Source organism: Vidua macroura, chromosome 3 (assembly GCF_024509145.1).
Source record: "Vidua macroura isolate BioBank_ID:100142 chromosome 3, ASM2450914v1, whole genome shotgun sequence".
NCBI lineage: Eukaryota > Metazoa > Chordata > Aves > Passeriformes > Viduidae > Vidua > Vidua macroura.
This window is the reverse complement of record NC_071573.1, coordinates 103,792,806-103,812,554: the sequence shown is the minus strand read 5'-3', so window position 1 is coordinate 103,812,554 and position 19,749 is coordinate 103,792,806. Positions and strand designations below refer to the sequence as shown.

Genomic DNA, 19,749 nt, shown 5'->3' with positions numbered 1-19,749 from the left:
AACATTCATATTGTCCCAATCCCACATTCTACCTCTTTATTCTTGCTAAACATGCTACTTTCTGTGAAACACTGAAGTTTAAAATTAGCAAACCTGCCTGATTCAAGGGTATACTGACCTTGGTGATGGGCTATTTTGATCACCTTTAGGCCTTAATAGTGAATTACAAGATCAGCTACTTTCAAAAGAAGCAAAGAAAAAGCACTTGCAGAACAAAAAGCTGGAATAATACTGCTTTTTTTTTTTTTTTTTTTTTTTTCCTCCTAAGAAAAACTCAAAAGCAAATCTAATAGCTGTTTTTTTGCTAAAAGCAAGCTACTGAGGAGATATGCACTGTATAAAGTTCCTGGGGCTGGGCAACACGGGACTAACAGGGATAATTCAGTCATAACAGGTTAGCATCTATGATATACCCATTCCCTTCTCAGCTGTGCTCATTCAGTTCCCACTGCAGTCAACAGGGGAGACAAATAAGAGCAAAGTGTATTCAGAAGGTCAAACTTTGTGGATTTTCAAGAAAGCCACAGAGAGGCTAAAGTGAAACCAGTGCCTACTGCCTTAAGTATAATTCAAGCAATTGCTAGTGTAGTGTTTATTTTGAGTGTCTCCTTGTGGAATTTCAGGATAAAATATGAGACTGGCAGTGAGCCTGAAGGGGGTACAGTCAGAGCAGTCCAATTTCAACAGACTATCAAGAAGAACTGTGGGGAGTTATTTTACAGGTTTATGGCTATAGCTCACTCTGAAGCAGAGTGTTATTAATATTTGTAGAGCACTATGATATAAATAGCAACACTACATCCACCACCTAGATACCTGCGGTATGCTCTGACAGAGCACTTTTTAGATAAACAAATACCATTAATTGTGCCCCAAATGCTATACTTGAGATAGGATATTAGATAGAAACATAATGCAACAGTTATTTATGCATCAAAAATGCTGATGCAAAAATGCAGCACTAACTTTAGCAGCCTTAGGCACTAACTCCAGGGCGATTTTCTGTCAGAAACCAGAATAAATTCTAACACTGTACAGCACAAGGAGCCAGATAGTTTCTTGGAGTTAGGACCAGTGGAAGCCTAGATAAAGCTGGTCCTGAACTGTATTCAGTGTTTCCCATTGGAAAATCTGTGGCCATAAAAAGTAATGTTTTCAAAGTAAGACAAAGAGCAGCTGGAGAATACTATTTATTTCATCACACTGATCTTGTCAGTATTTCCTAATGTTTCCTAAACCCTGGAAACAGTGGAGGCTGTCAGTCAAGCTTTGCTTACCAGCAGCAAGCTCCACGGGTCACATGGTGGCATTTCAGACAAAGCTGAGCTTTTGGAAAAAGAACGGAGGCTGATTGTGGCACTGAGACAAAATGGAGATGTTAACCACCAATTAACCACCAATTGCCTCAGGAGCAGCAAGGAAACCCTGAGAAAGGTAAATACACCTTTCTCAGGATCAGGGAGTTTTGTCTTAGGTCCAACCTCAAGATGAGGTAATTTCTTCCTGGGACAGCCCTTCTTTTGTGCCTAATAAAGACAGGTAATTGCATCCTGGATTTTGTGGGTAGGAACATGATGTGCAGCAAGACCATTTATGGAGCTGGGGCTTCAGTCTCAGGCTTAGCTTTCTATTCTTACATATAGAGAACTAATTTTACTCCCTTGGTAACCAGCATTTTTCAAGTTTCTGTAATTCCTTCAAACACTTCCAGTGATTTAATCATTATGAACATGCCTATACTTGAGCAATAGTTCAAATTAAAATTGGTAGTGGATATGAAATACACAAGGCACTTCTGAGAAATTCAACGTGACAATATTCTCATTCCTTCCTTATTCTTCAGAAAAACAACTTGTTAATACAGTTATGTTTCCAATGAATAATAATTCCCTGGAATAAGAGTACTTATACATGGAAACACCTTGGAATAGCATTTCCCAAAGAACAGTCTGGAACAGGAGAACTTCTCTTTGCTCTTCACTTTACTACAAATATGTGGGCTCTCATTTTCCATAGAACCACGTAATTTGGCTTGGAAGAGACCTTAAAGATCATCCAGTTCCACCACCCCTGCAATGGCCAGGGACACCCTTCACTAGATCAGGTTGCTGAAAGCCCCATCCAATCTCGCCTTGAACATTTCCTGGGCTGTGGCACCTACAACTTCTCTGGGCAACTTATTACCTTGTCTCACTATGCTCATAGTGAAAAATCTGGTGTGGGCACAGACAGCCAGCATGAAGTGTGAAAAATTAGTGAAAAATTTCTTGCTAACATTTAATCTAAACCTGTCCTCTTTCAGTTTAAAGCCATTACCCCTTGTCCTATGACCCCATGCCCTTGTAAAAACTCCTTCTGCAGCTTTACCCTTTTTGGTACTAGAAGGCTGCTATAAAGCCTCCCTTATGGAAGGTATAAGATACACAGAACTAGATTCCAACAGTAATAACTTTCATATTATTTATTAATTGTTATAATGGATTATCAGTAGTAGGATTCTTTACTGTGAGGGTAGTGCAGCACTGAAACAGGTTGCTCAGAGAAGTTGTGGATGTCCAATCCCTAGAAGAGTTCAAGACCAGGCTGCATGGGGCTTTGAGCAACCTGGTCTAGTGGAAAGGTTTGTTCCATTCCAAACCATTCCACACTGGAAGGAGAATTACCACATAAAAATAATCAAAAGAGTTAAAGATTCTACAGTGAACTATAGAATCCTTTTTTAAATATTTAAATTAAATTAAATTAAATCTACTTTAAAAGAATCCCCACAGATCCCTAAATCCCCACATAAGCTATGCACACTGGTGCTGAATACTTTATAAGTTTTTGTACTCTACACTATACCATATGGAGGTTCTGCACAAATGTTGGAGGTAGATTTGCAAATTCCTCCATGAATAGTGTAGATAAATGTAGTTTAGGCTCTCCCAGAGCCAAGTAACAGAGCAGAGGTAATGGCACAGTATCCTGACTCTGTGTGTGACCCAGACAAGCGCAAAACTTTTTCTCCAAGGTTCACACAGACCTCAGGAAAACGCAAGGTTAAACTTCTGACCTGGGCATAACTGATGTGGGATGTTTATATCTTAGGGAAAAGCAGGTCATCATTCAAGCTGTCCGTGCAGTCTTCAGGTTTGCATTCTCTTGGAGGATCTTCATGGGAGGTGCCAGTTGTCACTAACTGGTGGTGTTGAGGTGAGCTGCACTGGATTTCAGAACTGCCCCAGCTCCTGGGCTTGTCCCCAGCACAGCTCTCCCCAGACTGCCCAAGGCAGACACCTGATGCTGGCTGGCTGTACCCACACCAGATGTAGAAACTGGACCTCAGCAGCAACCTCTGTGCTTCACTCCACACCACCTACTTCCCAGCCAAGAAAATATGTATTCCAGCCAAAAGTAGTCTAGATATAGGGTAATATGTGCAATACAGATGCACAGGAGATTATTTCTGACACAAAACTCAAAGAAATAATCTGATAAACTTTGGAGAAAAAATTGAGACAGGTTGAGCAAGCTAGTGACTATATTCCGATCATAATCTTTTTAAAAGCTACTTCATCTGCTCACCACAGGAAGAGCTGCTTGCCACTTCCCACTAGCCTATTCTGCTTTTCCACTACTTGCAGCTTGTTTTGATTTTGGCTGAGTGGAAGACAGATATGGAAAATCCTTGCAGGAATGCCAGAGTGCAGGGAGCAACCTTGCCTACTAATCAATGCAACCTGCCCAGGAAGAGCAGCAGGATGATCATTTCCTCCCTGCTTGTTCATCTATTCCCCTGGGAACAAGTTATACTGCAGTGACACATTAGGGCATGTGCTGTGAAAAGTGTTTCTGGCAGAAAAAATAAGTGAAGTACCAAGTGACTGAGCCCTTTCAGCTAGCCATAGGATGCAGGGCTGTTAGCAAAGTCCCACTACAGCTGAAGCATACATTTAAATTTTTCATTTAGAGTGATAAAAAGTCCCATTGAATAGTCTACTGCAGGAGCAGAGTAAAACTGGCAAGTTTGTTTGTTCAAAAACAACGAGACTTTGTAGTTCTACTTTTAGAATACACACCTAAGCTGGGAAGTTTGCTGTATGAGCTCCTCAGTCTGGATGTGCTGAAAAAATTTGTATAACCAACTCTTACACATGGCAAATCTTTGCCTTCCGTAATGTGGATTTGGAGAGCACTTAATAACAATTTGATGGAGCCTGATGGAGTTGAATTGACTTATATCCAGCATGACTGGTGCTCAAATGACTCCATTTTTTAAAACACTTTGCCATAATAATAAATGGGAAATAATGATCACCCACAGCTGGCCAAATAAATAAGGGATTTTTTTAAAGGACAACCAGGAAGCACACAACTTATGGACCATTCCACATAAAATACATACCTTTCATTTTCCTCTGCTCTAGTACTTTTAAAAACACTATTTTTACCAGGTATTGGGCTTTACTTTGTCACACCCATGCCCCTCTGAAACAAGGAAGAGTGGATAATAGCCACTCCTGCCAAGGCTTACTGCAGCGACAAATTTCAGGCACAACCTGTGGATTAGCAGAATGTAACTGGTTATTCCTGTTCTCTGCATTGTACTGAGAAATCCTCACATTTCATTCACAGTCAAACTGGGTTCCAGGTAACGCTAATGTCCAAGGGAAAAATCTACAAAGCCTGTCCAAAATGGAATTTGTCTGTACATCATAGAACTTTACAATTTAGCTGTATGGTAAAAAGCACAGGGGTTGCTCTCATGCTCCTTTCTAAAGGATAACTTCAAACGCAAACAAGAAACTGGTCTGACCTTATTTTTTCACAGTACTTTGACAACATTGCGTGCACGTGCAATGAGCATGTTGACACCTGCATTTTTTATGCAAAAGCCTAAAAAGAAAAAATATGTGAAGGACTATGGCTTAACTAATAATTAAAACTGACATAAGAATTGCATGTAAATGCAATATAATGATGTAATTAATCCAATGTAATTAAAACCCAGAGATAACAGAGAGATGCACGTCCTCACTATCTACTTAAAGAGCCCAGTCTATGCTCTGCAGTTCACTCCTCATCAGACTTAGTCCAAATGGATCGACATTATCACAATACCACCCAACAGATCTCACCAGCAAAAGCACAGGAAACTGGGAGACGTGTAAATACCTGCTTATTTCCACTTCATAAACGTTCCAAAATTCGACTGCTGCTGATACTAATGATTTAACTGTAAGGTATACAATATTTATTATTTTTATTACCTGTTACTTACTATTGTTATTTAATAATTTTGTTAAATCTTTAGTTCATCAACTACACACAAGCTCCTGTAACAATTTATAAGGTTTGCCAATATTACTAAACTGCAATGTTTAGCTTCCTACCAAATACCTCAGAGAGCCAAGAGGAAAGACAAGCCCCAGGAATAGGTCCCAGGTAGATCACAACTCTGTATTGCTCCCATTGCACCATGGGATGATTACACACCAATTTTAATCTGACACAATCCAGTTCTCCTGCCAAAAAGGGTTTATTCTCTCCAAAGAACCATATTCACTTTTGGAAAGAACTCCTTACCTAATGTCTTGTGTATATCCCAGGATTTGTGTGGCCATGTGCAAGCTAGATAAGAAAAAACTGGTCATGCTTCTTTACCCAGAAAAGGAAAAAAAGGGTCATTGGGGTGAGATAAACCACAAAAAAATAGACCATAAAGCCCTGCCAGGAAAGGCTGGGTTAGGCTGGAGGGAGAGCTCAGCTCAAGCTGGTGCCATGTTCCCCCTCCTGCTTCCAGGAGAATAGACCACCTGGGCTGGGGCAATCAGACAGACAGACTGGGGCACACCAGTGTCACACCACAAGTCCAACAGGACACTGCTTTCATCCAAAGTTCTAGTCCTGCATCTTCATTCTTTTAAAACCCCAGATGTGGTAACCCCCCCTGCAAATCTTGTACTACTTGTCTCTGACAGAAGACAATCATGGATATGGGAATGATATCAGAACTGTGTGAACAACTCCTTTGAGGTAGAGATTGGCCTTTACTGATGTATGGCTCTGAAATACTTAGAGGTGAAAAATTTACACAAGTTGCCAAATGTTTTTCCACCTTGACTAATAACAACTAGAAAATGTTTGAGGTTTTGTACAGCCTCTTTAAATTTATCAGTGCTGAGCTTCTCCCATGACAGGAACTTCAGTTATAGCACTGTGGTCAAGCACGTGTGTGAAACAGGTTCTACAGTCTTCTGAGAATAAGGATTTGGGATCCCATCCTCTGCTTTGCCATCAGTTCTCTAAAAGCTCTTGGACAAGGTGTGTTTCTGCCTTCTGCATCATCATTACGTAATATAAAGTAAATGAAATTATGTTAAATTTTATAAATTTGCCAATATTGTAGTTGCCATATCCCATTCAAAACTGAAAGCAGTCAAAAATTACATGGCACATAAATACAAATGCAAAACAATGAGCAACTTATCCCATAAATTCTTCAAAATCAGCTCTCCAAACAGGTTTTTACTTCAGAAATGAAGACTTTTTAAGAACAGCTGTTCAGTCATAAGATCAATGAATCATATGATGAGAAAACATATAAAGTCTTATGCAAATACTTCACATTTTATTTTCCAATCCTTCTCCCCACTTAGTTTCATGTCCTAAATGCCTTTAGATGAGCAAATTCCCCTGCACCCACACAGAGCTCACTGCCAGAGAGAGCCTGCACTGGGGGTGTTTCTGTGGTCATTTTTAGGACTTATATGTGACTTAAAACCATCTCCATTCTCCTTCATTTTCTCCAACAGCTGCACCTATCACTCATCTGACACACAGTATAAGAGAAGTTATCACAGCTCAGGTAGTCATTGGCATTTCAATAGGAGTTTCCTCTGAGCACCTAACTCAGGTGATTCTGCCCTAGCACAATTCTGATACAGCTTGTCTGTCATTACATCTGAATAAGCAGTTCAGAGAAAAGTGGCAAGAATCAGATGGATTTATCATTAAATTCAATGTTTCCTGAAAATTCAAATTTTCCCTGTGGAGTTTTCTCACAACACCTAAAAAATCACAGAAAATGGTGCATCTGTTAGTACTTTTCATATTAATCACTCTTTTTGTGAGACACTCCACTCAGTGTTTCCTAGATGTTAACACCTTTGCCTTCTGCTATCTTCAAATGTTTTCCTACTCCTTTTCCTCGCTCCCTTCTTCCTTTTTGATTCATTTAATCTCCCTAGCACTGAAATCCTCACAGATCTGATCCTGCCTACATCTCTGACATGATTCATGATCACACCTTCTCCTTTTCCCTGAGTCTCATCCTCTTTAGGCTAAGAGCTTGCTGAACACTTACACCTACCTTTCCAGTCAACTCTGTGTGTTCAAAGCAACAGATTTCCCCATGTATTTAAATCTAGTCACTCACAGACATGTTGTGGTGGTTTAGCATGTACTCTGCAGTATTCAAACTCATTCCTTGATCAATTTTTTTCCAGTAGGGATCAGACAGATCAGCTCAGAGAATGAGTCCTTACATTAGTATGGCCTTGGACTTTGGTCCAGTTTCTTCAGGAAGGGATTAATCCAGAAATCTCCACTTCACATTTAACTCTATGGTAATTTTTTATAATGACCATCAAGCAATCTTTTTCATGTGTTCCTAAAGATTTCCTGATGTCAGTATTTGCCAGTAGTGCTGCTAATGCCACTGCCCACTGATGGCCCACATTTCTTTTCACTCTACAACCACTTTTACTGTAACTCACTTTTACTGTAACTCCCTTTTGCTGTAATTTGAATTTTTAAAGCATGGCAAAGTAGCACAGCACAGTTGTCATAAGGTGACTTTGCTTTTGTAACTTGTGTGAATTTGCTACCTTTTTAGTTTGTTTGTTTCTTTTTCCCAGACTGAATGTTTATGCAAGAGTACCTCATTAGTCAAGTGCCCAGAGTGATACCACAACTTTCCCCATTCAGAACAAACCAAAAATGCTAATTTCTGCAAACTTCTTGAAGGTATTTTCAAAGGCAAACAGAAGTACAAGACTGAAATGGCTGCAAGCTGCTGTGTAGGTCTTCATAGACTTGAGAATCTCATAAGTTAAAGTGACAAAATGCAGAGTTGGAAAAACAAGGGAATGTGTTAGGTGTCTCACACAGCTTCAGATGTTGAACACCTTCTGAATATATCAACACTGTCAACAGTAAATGGATGGGTTTACTGGGCAATACAAGAACTACAATCTCCAGCTATCTCTGTTACATACAACACCAGAACAACCTTGAACATTTCATGAACTCTTTTATCTGGAGAAGAGCTGACATTGATACATTGTTATTGGTCTACACTAATATACTCCTGTTGGCAACAGAGAGATGCTAGCAGCTGAAATGAGTCACATACTGCAAGACCTTGCAATTTATATGGAAAGTGCAATTTAAAAAATATCTGTCTCCTCCTCAGCTGACTGTGCAATGCAAGACACCCACTAAAACTCAAGTCATAGTCAGACAGTTATTTTTCATGTATTTGAAGCACATGAAGTTGCAGTGTTATTTTTTTATTTTAAATTAACTAGCTTTAATTCACCAACATTAAAAAAGCAATACAAAGTAATGATAGGACCATTTGATACGGAAATAAAAATTACTCTTGTATTTTACATATACCATGGATTTCTCAAGCAACAATTCAGATCTTTGTTACACTGTTTTCATTTATTTATAGCTGCACATTTTGAAAAAAATCTACAGTTGGTTACAAATATTTGAAGAAGGTAATAATCTAAAATAATGTACCTCACAAACAATAGAAATAACTAGCCAACAGTTCTCTAGCTCATTTTTATCTACAGAAAGCTAACTGCTTTGTAACTGAAGGACTTGCAGTGATAGGTTTTGTTAAGCAAATTGACAACAACTGTGTTAGATGATAGGTACATACCGTAGAACTATTTATAGCACTATGCAGGAAAAAAACCACAGGGAATGTTATGATAAATTACTGTAACATTTTCAGTCTCTATTGAATCTTCTTACCCCAAAATTCCACATCCCAGGAAAAAAAAAAAAAAAAAAAAAAAAAAAAAAGAAGTACGTAGGCTGTGTTTCTACTCTGCAGATTTACAAGGCACTGAAGAGAGCGACTCAACATAAAAAGATACACAGAAGGAACACAGCTGTACTCAACATCTGTTTACATTGTACTGTGACTTCTTACAGACTTTGAAAGTACCAGATACCTTGTACATATCTAGAGATACCTATATACAAACCCAGCTGTTTAGGACATATTCTAGGGTATATCTACACTGCAGCCCAAGAGCTGGAGAACAGTGTGTAACTCAGCCAGCTTTCTACTCTCTGGCTTTGCCACTGTGAACAGCCCCACGGGGGGAAGCAGAACCAGTATGAATGTATCCTAATTAGCTCTGCAGGAGACAAACCCAGTCGCTGCTACCAGGCATGGATTGGCTCAAAGTCACTCCATTCAATCCCTGTACATGCACCCTACCTTTCTGCGCAGGTTGTAGGCACAGTATGTATCTGTTATGTTAGAATTTTAATAGAAGTATTTACCCTTATAGCACTGTACATACAGCTGCACTTTCCAGAACATATGCAATGGCCAGATCCTTGTTTTATAAAGCTCCCAGTTTAAAAAACAAACACAAAACCACAGCTAAAATGCAAGATGAAGGAGGTATCCACCATGGTTAAACACGCACAGCCAGTATCGTCAGGGAGAGCGAGGCTCTTAGGCAAGAGGAGACTTTGGAGCAGAATCAAAGACAGGAAGCAGAGCCAGAGAGGGAGGAAAAAAGGGATCAGTAAAAGCTAAGGATGAGATAAGACATGAGGCAGTTAGAACTTGTTGACACTTCATGATTACATTCTCATACAACAGAGTGGGAAGCCTGACTGAGTGATGTTCATCACTTAAACCATGTAGAAACAAGTGTTACTTACTGATCTGTGTTCCAGTAGCACCTCTTTGTGGCAGACACATGAGAAAAATGTAAAAACATCGCAGCCTCTTCCAACCCTCCTATTTTCCCAAAGAGGAATTAAAATGAATAAACAATAGCCATTGAACTAAATAGCTAAGAACTCACCCAGTGTGGGGGACAACTCTTGCAAACAAAACCTATTTATGAAGAATGATAAAGGCTACTTTGTGGTTTTCTTACCATACCTGAGGAGGAAAAGGAGTCTTAGAAGCTACTTTTGTTAAACACTTTGGCATTTCAGTAATAGTGGTGTATTGTTAGGATTTCACTGACAGAAGGAGGCAAGAATATTTATGCATATGGAAAAAAGAGTTTGTGATTATTTGACTCTCTTTATTTAAGGATGCATGATATAAAGTTTTAACAAGGTTAAACATGTAACATACTGATTTCATACTATTCTTCTAAATTTTCTCATTCTGCATGGATGGCAGGGAACAGATCTGAGTCAACTGGACCTCTTTGTTAAGCATTGTTCAACCTTACAATGTGGTTGATGTGACATATCCAAGTCAGATTAAAAAAACAAACAAACAAAAAGACCCCAACAAAACAACAAAATTTTAAAAAAACAAAAAAAGCCAACAACAACAACAAAAACAGATCAAACTTTGTTAGACATTTGAAGATGCAGTCCTTTTGTACAAGTCAGTCTGGTTTGCAAAAATCATCAATATCATCAGATGTTTCATGCATCAAACTAAAACCACTTTTCAGGTTATCAATCTTCCAAACTAAAAGCCTTTTATGCCATTCAAAACACAAATTTCAAGAACATTCACAGATTTTGTTACTCATTTGTATGCTTTTAAAATGTATATTTAAAAGGAAAAATTACTGCTTAAAAATAGTATATATTCTGGTGTAATGAAAGAACATTGTAATGAAATTGACTAGATATGTGCTGTATGTTAACAATAACTGCACAAATAACTTTTTGCAGCATTATCCATTATATAAGCTGATTTTATTTTCAATGCTAAAAACTTTTAAAATGTTCACTTTCACTAACTTTAGAAAATCTTAACTTTTTCCTCTCTATATACCAACTTCTACTAAAAAACAAAAGCATTTTAATTCTAACTACTAACCAATATCTCATATTTCATTCTCTAAGAGTCTTCAGTTACTTTGTATTTCTAAATATAGCAGATAAGAGTACAGAGAAATATGCTGTATTGTAAGAGCTTTTATAAACAGTTTCTAATTTTAGACTACTCCATTCTGAATAAAGTCTAATTAAACCACATATATTCTCAAATGCAGTTCACAAAATGGATAATAATCATGTCTCCTCACTGCTATTTTATTCCATCTTACAGTAAATGACTTAATATCTACTTTGAGTAAAAATGTTTTCTATAAAGTGGAACACTAAACTTTCATTTAAAAAATAAAATTTCAGTAACATATTACCTCTGTGAAATTATTTTCAGATATTAAAATCAAGTCATAGGTACTCTACACACACAAGGCTCAACAGGTGATCTATTTAAGATTTTTTTCTAAACTGCTTTGGGGATTGATTGTTCAAGAAGTCATATTTAAGTCCAGAACTGTCACATTTTAACACTAAGGATAATTAATTACTAAAAAAGCTTAGTGAGAACAGAGATACATTTTCCATTCTCCATGGTCTTTAAACCAAGACTGACTTTTTTCCCCTGCCTCAAATTTGTATGTAAAAGGAGAGTAAAGGCATCACTGAGCCAAATACTATGGCCTCTGCTAGACATGGTTAAAATGTTCATTAATATCCCTTGTAGATTTCAACATTTATGAACCTAAGAGTTTTCTTCTCTAACATACAACTTTCTATTTAGCTAGAAGTTAAAACTAATAAAAGTAATTTTCACCAAAAGTTTTGGAGCCTTATATTTATTAGTCTAAAAACTCTGTAAATTACTGTCACAAATTGTTTTCTTTTTGAGTATACAGTTTGACTTGTACAAAGTTTGAGCAACCATAGTAATCCCATTGGTTGATATTATATTGGTTGATTCAACTCATTAGGAGCTAAACATGATGTGTTCTGAAATTATGATATCAAGGACAAAGGAATACACATTACAGATATTTTTGAAGATTTTCTCCCTGAAATAAACCCTATGAAGTAATATGTATAATCCCAGACTGTAAAAATTAGTGGAATGTATTATAATTTTCTCAGTTTCACTGTTTTGAAAAATCAGGAGTTTGCTACATTCTTGAATTTGTCAAGAACCTACAAGCTTTGAAATAATGAGAAGTGATAATTTGAGATTACCAAGTGGGTCTTTTAAGATAATTATGATAATAATTATCTTAAATATTATCTTAAATAAATATCTTATATAATTAATAGGAAGATAAAGAATTTTAAAATCACTTTACCATCACAAAGCCTTTTGAGGAACATTATCTAAACAATCTACATTAAAAAAGTCTGAATTGATGTGCAGGAAAAAAGTCACACTCACATCCAAATGTGGAAAAGCTCTTGAAAGTAGAGACCCTGTGGATAACATCAACATAGTTAAAAAAAGAAAAAATACATATATATTTTAGCACTTTATAACTTAAGAAGCAATAAAAATTTATAGCACTACTCCGAGATTTTGCATTCTGTGAACAAATATCCTTTTTATCATCTGTTTAATTTTCCTTGAAAAGGTTTAGAGCTATTACTCTCAGACCAATAGCATAAAAGTCAAAATATAAGATTCTTTCTCTATGAATAAAGGCAAGTAGTTGGAGCTGAATTAAGAAAGCGCCGCCGTGTGATGGGAGCCCATCTGGATCCTTACATCCTCCAGCACAGCAAATGCTCACAGCCTTCCCTGTTGGTGCTGTATTCCTGTACCACACAGAGCTTTCAACAATGCTATGGAGAGAAGCCATGGGGTAAACCATGGTCTTTCCCAAGAAAGAAATAAACAGCAAAGAAAATAATTGGTAAGGTGGGAAGTGATCCAAAGAAGCAATGAACATGCACAAAAAGAAGGAACAAAATTACACTCTGAGGGAAGAAAGAAAAAGCCCAAGGATGTAGAGAATGCAAAAGCTGTGCAAATGCAAGTAATTGTGACCCAAAAGAAAATGGGGACATATTAAATGGTCTAGGCTCATTATAGAGTAGTCTGAATCAAAATTAGGCATGCGAAATAATGCAGGAAGATCGCACAGTGCTTTTCTCTGTTAATGTAAGACAAAATTAAAGCAATTGATAAAGAAAGCAATTTGATTGCCCAGGTGAGCAGTCAAACCCACCTGGAAACAAGCTTCTTTACAGACCACTCAAAAGTCAAAGGGTATTTAGCCCCAGTGCATACTGCTAAAACAATACCTATTAAAAACAAAAGAATGGAGACCGGTGCTGACAATGTTTAACATCACAGATGAGGAGCACAGCTGCTCAGGGTAAGTGCTGCGTGTTTCACTTCCTAGGACTTTAAAACCAAATCTGTTTTGGTTTTAATACTTTACATTTTCTAACTCTATCTTCAATTAGTGTACATTGCTGTTTGATTCACAATTAGAGGATGAGCCAGCACTTTTTGGCCAAGTGACATAAAATTCTGGAAATCTATGGGAATCTGCAAAGGTTGACAGAACTGAATACCTAAAATGGGAGCATGAGGCACAGATACAATACAAAAAAGCTTAGGAATCCATTGTGCACACAGACATAACATTACAATTCCAAAACCAAAAAACAGAACCAGGACAACAGCTTGAAATGTAAACAATTATGGAATCACCCACAACAAAGCCCACCACGTTCATGTGTTTGTTAAGGGAACCTGTATCCTTAGATTTAGATCCTTCCTGCAGCTCTACTGAATGTATAGACAGAAAACAAAGTCAAGAGGCCTGTAGGAGCACAATGGTACTGCAGCTCTCTAGGAGGAGCCTGCTGGAAGGAACGTCGGGATCCCCCCGACCCCAGACATGCTGCAGTCAGCAGGATGTCACAGCCCGGGACACATGGTGCCTTTTCCAAACAGCACCAAAGCCAGCAGCATTGCACTGCTTCCATCCTGCACAGCCAGCCTCATTTCCTCTGCTCTGCCCTAGCCTGCCCTGCCCCATCACATCCCAGTTAGACTTGGCCTCATCATTCTGGCCAGAGTTTCCCTTCTGGCTGGTGCTGTGGGGTGGTATCAGCTCTGACTCTTCTGGTACAATAGAGCAGGGGAAGGCACCAGGGAACCGCACAACCGGACTGACAGCAGCGGAGACATCTCCGCCATTTGTTCTGTGCTGTGAGTTACATAACGCTGTGATACTCCAGAGTAGATTCTGCTTGATGACACAACTGATCTGTTGGCAATAGCTGGATGTTCCAGAACAAGAAGCACATTGAAAAATCAGTGGTGTGCAGGTATACTTTTGTATCAGTCAAGAAGACAGGGCAACCTAGAAAACTGGTTAAATATTGCAGCCCAATGTCATAAAAGTTTGTGGATAAATAACAAGATTAAAGATTCAGTCCTTAATTAAAAGGCAGGGATAACACATAACCAAGATGAAGAACATGTTTCCTTACTTTTCCTTGACAGCAACATCAGCCCAGACTACTTCATGCTTTGTTTGAATGGAGAAAAACATAATTAAAGTTTTAATTAGAATTGATCACAGTCCACAAATCTGAAATGGATTGTGCTGTATGAACACTGTAAAAGAAGATCTTTCAAGCTAACTGATGTTCTTAAATGAACTATGTTCTTTAAAAAGGAAAGGCATTCTGTCAAGTAATAGGGTAGTAGTGAAAACCAATGACTCTGAAAATGCGTGACAGAAACAACTACGAAGAAGCACACGTTCTGAAAGGGACAGTGATTATGTATTCTACAGAGACTGAGCTTCCACATACACTTATTCTTCTGTGTGATTAATCTGTTGCATATCATATTCTGGTTATAAAATATATCCATCTTTTTATTCTTCATAAAGAATACCTCTGAGATCTGAACTTTCCAATATATGAAGGAAGAGAATGTCTATCCAAAGACACACTAATAACAAAACATTGCTAAAAATATATCACCACCAGAATTGTTGGGAGAAGTACCTGTATCTCTTAAACCCATCTGTTACATTAACATCTTCTGTACAAGAACACAGAATTTATTCATGTATTAGGTCTTTTGATAATTGGCTATGGGTTTAATGCCCAAGCAATCACTCTTCAATTTTAATGAAAAGGGCGGGTGTTTTCACCACCCTGTTATCTGCACGTTTGCTTTTCGAAAAGCTGAAAAGCCTGGCGGCGCAGGTAAACCCCCTCCCCGCCTTGCTGCACTGCTCCGGGTCGTGAAGGATTCGGGAGCGCTGTACCTGCGCGGCAGCGGGAGCTCCGCCCGCTCCGGCTCCAGCTGCCCGTCGCCCGAGGAAGGCGGAGAGCCCCGTCCCACCTCCCAAAAGCCCTCGAACAGGCTCCTCCAGGGCCGGGGAAGCGGAGGGTCTGCAATTGCGTAACATCAACTCCCCCCTTCTCCTTTCCCTCCCAATCCCCAACGGTTTCTCCGCACGCCAGAGGCCGGAGCAGCAAGCCCGGGATGGGGCAAGCCAGGGAGGTGCCGGGGGGAACACCCAGCAGACGAAAGGCTCTTGGCATTGGGGACGGGATGCGAAATTGGGGTGCAGGGAACCTTCCAAGTGGCTTCATGCAGGAAGGGGATCGCCTGGCTGGGGTGGGAGGAGGGAGGCGTTCCCTTGTGGGGGCAGTGGGGAGAGCGGGGGACTCCGGGGGGTGTGGACACCTCTGGGCAGGCGGGAAAAGCCTCGCACCGGGGGAGCCGGCGGCACGGGCAGCGCTGCAGAGGGCAACGAGCGGCGGGGTCCGAGCAGCACGCAGTGCCCGGGGACAGAGCTGTGCGGAAGGGCGGCAGTGTTGGGGTCCCTTCTGGCAGCGCCCGCACGGCGCTGAGCCCCCGTGCCCCGGCGCGGCACGGCGCGCCCCCGCCGCAGCGCTGAGCACCGCGCTCCCCTGCACCCCGCGGCCAGGACCCGGTCCTTCCCTGCGGGGCATGGAAGAGGAGGGCGAAGAAGCCCTCGGGGCACCGGCAGGCGTTCCTCCCCTCGCCCCACACAAGCAGCACGTCCCTCCGGGTGCGAGCAGCCTATTTCCAAGCGATGCTAGCGCGCAAAGTTGCGCCGGTCGGACAGCCCCCGCCCGCGCTCCCTCCCTCCCTCCGCAGCCGCACATATCCCGGCCCCCGCAGAGCCCCCGCACTCCGCTCCGCTCGGGTCGGCGCGGAAATCGCCTCCCTCGCTTTCCGCCCCGGCTGCTCACGATCTGCCTCAACCTGCTCCACCTTTTGTTTTGATCTTTGGAAATGAAATTCTCTCTCCTGCCGTCTCCTTTCCCTCCTCCTTCTCACGCCTTCGTTTGGGAGATGCCCAGGATCGCACACCAGCTTTTGTTATCTCCTCCCACCTCCATCTTCACTCCGATTGATGCCCTAGTAAATAGCAGGAGCGCGGCACCTCCGCCCCGCACCTACCCCGCTGCCACCTGCAAACACCTCGCCTGTTAAATAAATTAATGATAAAAACATCCCTTACAGGCAGTATGATAAAAACATCCCTTACAGGCAGTATGAGAAGCGATACAGCGATCGCATGATCGGGAGCACTTTTGCCTCCCTCGTGGTGTGATGACCTTGTGAGGGCTGCTCTGGCGCTTGGTTTCGCACGGTCTTCTTTTTCCTTTTTTTTTTTTTTTTTTTTTTTTTTTTTTTTTTTTTTTTTTTTCCTACTGGAAAAAAAATCACGCCCTTTTCCCTATCCCTTTTCAAACGAACACGAACGCCAGACTCCCTCTTCCACCAAAGCGTTTCCAAGCACAAATTGTTACGCGACAGCTCAGCTGTTCCTTTCGATGCTGTCGGTGCTCATATCCGGATCGGTGGGGGTTTCGGTCCCATCTCTCCACAGCTAACCGGCAAATCGCCGCGGGTACAATTTCCCTCCATCTCGCCAGTGGAACAACTCCCGCACACCGACCGCGCACACCAACTTTCCCGGTGAGGATGATCTCCGACCGCTGAGCAGCGCCGAGGCCGCGCAGCCCCCGCCTCAGCCCCGCCGCGCCTCCATCCCGCCGCCTTCCCGGGAGGAAAAGCCCCGAGCGGGGCAGCCCGGCAGCCGGTTCTCGCCCGCACCTCGCGGGTGCGGAGCCCGGATACCCCCCGTTTCCCCCTGCGGTCCCTCCCCGCACTTACTGCGGGCGGGGGTCGGTCCGCGGTGCGGAGGAGGGCGCAGGGCCCGGGGTCCCGCGCGGTGCTGGGGCCGGAGGGACACGCGGCGCCGCCTCGGTGCGCGCCCGCCGCCGCTCGCGCCGCAGCTCCTGTGCGCGCCCCCGCTCCGCCCCGCGCGCCGCCCGCCGCCGCCCCGCACTGCAGGACCGCCGCCCCGCGCGCCGCTCCGAGCATGCGCGCGGGGCCGGGCGGCGCGGGCGGGAGCGAGGGAAGCCCCGGGGCGGACGGGGCGCGGGGCCGGGACCCGCGGGGGGCGCGGGCAGAGGGGCAGGGCCCGGCGGGGCTCGGCGCTGGCACCGCGGCCGCCTCGGCCGGGTGGCCTCGCCGTCACTCACGGCCGAGCGCAGGCTCGCTGTGCCCGGCGTCGTCCGTGCCTTGCCCGGCGGGCTGCGCTTCGCTCGGCGGCTCCTTCGCTGCACACGTGGAACCGTGCGGCGCCCGGCGTGGGGACAGCGCGAGCGGCGCGGGGTAATCACAGAATCAATTAGGTCGGAAAAGACCTCTGAGATCATCGAGTCCAACCTGTGACCAAACATCACCTTGTCAACCAGACCGTGGCACCGAGTGGCACGTCCAGTGTTTTAACACGTCCAGGGATGGTGACTCCGCCACCTCCCTGAGCGGGCCATTCTGTTATGTAACGACCCTTTCCGTGAAGATTTTCTTCCTGATGTCCAACCTAAACGTCCCCTGGCACAGCTCAACACTGTGTCCTCATACAGCCAGTTGTCTTGGAGAAGAGGCCGATCCCCATCTGGTTCTTTTCATGCGCAAGGTGAGGGCAGCGGTGTCCCCCGCCTGTAGCTGTCACACGTGTGTGTAGGCGTCATCTTCCATTGCAAGCTTACACATCGGCTCTTGTCCACAAGCTTCTTATACTGTCATGGAAGTTGATGTTATATAGCTTAGCTTTTAAACATCATTCAACCCCTGAAATGTGAAATTCAACTGGTCTTGCCCTTCAATAAGAAACCCAGCTGAGGCTGCCCTGCCCTCGCTTTTGTCACCGTCACTGTAGCAGTCGCTTTTGTGGTAGGAGTAAACGATCAACACAAGACACTGCACAGCGTGTATCTGACTGTAGGTCCTTTTTAAGGCAGAGACATACATCAGTGTTTACTTTCATGCATGACAAGCTCTGTCACTGACTGTTTACATAAATTAAGCATATTTAGCATGTCCTAAGCACAACACTGCAGAAAGCAGATGGATACATCAAGAAGGTGAAAGGGAGGCAAAATAATGACATATAAAAAAGAGTGAATTACACCATGCCTGTTTTTAACTATCTGCTCATTATTTCAGAAAGAGGAAAGCATGAAGATTGTGTAGTAAGTGATAGAAGGAAAATAATTTTTCATTTACTGTTGAAATGCCTGATTAATTAAATTATAACACACAAATTATTTGTACACAAATGATGTGTACAAATGTACAGGAAGTGACAGTATTTTCACTTTGCAAATGTAGACAAGTGAATTCATAGGTTATCTTTTTGTGGTTGGCAAAAGTCACCAATTTTGCTCCCAGAATTACTTTTTTTGTGGAAGGCAGCAATTTTATGATTTTATACTTTTTTTTAATTTCCCAGTGCACCCCTCACTTCAGTTCATGTTTTTATTTTCTAGATGTTTAAAAATACTGTCTGAAAATGCTAAAAATTTTGTTCCATTCCAGGCTTAGCAGAAAGAAACAGGATTTGATACACTTGACTGGATATCTCTGAAATTCATGTTTTATTTGTTCAGATTAATTTAAATTATTTCCTGTCATCTTCATATTGTGCTACCTCATTGCATTCTTGGCCTGGCAGATCATTAATAATCATCTCTAGCATAATGAAAGTTAAAGTGCTGTAAACATCTGCTTCTAAGTTTTAACCACATCTTTCCTCATATTTTCTGTGTCTTGCTCAGTTCTTTATAAGTTTGTCTTGTACCACCACAATGCAACATTTATTCTGTGTGACCTGTTTTGATTTTATCCGTATTGCAGTTACTGCATTACTTCATCTCATCTTTGTAACTTTTCTAGTGGCAGCAGCATAGCAATGGAGGTGCAGAGCTCTGGGGTGGCTCTAAACTCATAGTTATGTGGTGTCTTAGCTGGGTTTTGCTGTGTTCTTCCACAATTGCCAAGGTAGCAGTATTTCAGGCAGCTGGTAGAAAGCTGCCTTAGTCTTGATTGTCTGCTGTGTGACTGGGACTTAAAGACCCTTTCCCCATCATTTGGGGTCAGCCTTTGCAAAAACCTGAACATTTGCTTACCCTCAAAAAGCAGAAATAATAGGTTGAATTAAAAAAAGAAAAAGTGGCTAAAGCACATTTAAATATTACTTTTTTTACATCATAGTATTTTTAAAAATTGAATTCAATGGCAGAATTCCCATCAGCTACGAAAAGGGTGTAGATTAAGCAGAAGACAAAAGATACTATGTAGTGTGCTTTCATATAAAACTTTCCCTGTCTACATTTAGGTAATTCTATATAAAATCAGTTTAC

General features: G+C 41.8%; 1 protein-coding gene across 2 annotated transcripts in view; it reads right to left on the bottom strand.

Annotated features, from left to right (window-relative positions):
- Positions 1-17,356, bottom strand: part of VSNL1 (visinin like 1) — an 84,744-nt gene extending 67,388 nt beyond the window's left edge. Inside the window, exon 1 of one of the 2 annotated variants that reach the window (XM_053973917.1) lies at positions 17,213-17,356. The gene's annotated coding sequence lies outside the window, so the exon portion shown is untranslated. Of the gene's footprint in view, positions 1-16,303; positions 16,409-17,212 lie in introns of those variants that run through there. The other variant, XM_053973919.1, reaches the window with a different exon arrangement.
- Between the last annotated feature and the right edge of the window lie 2,393 nt (positions 17,357-19,749).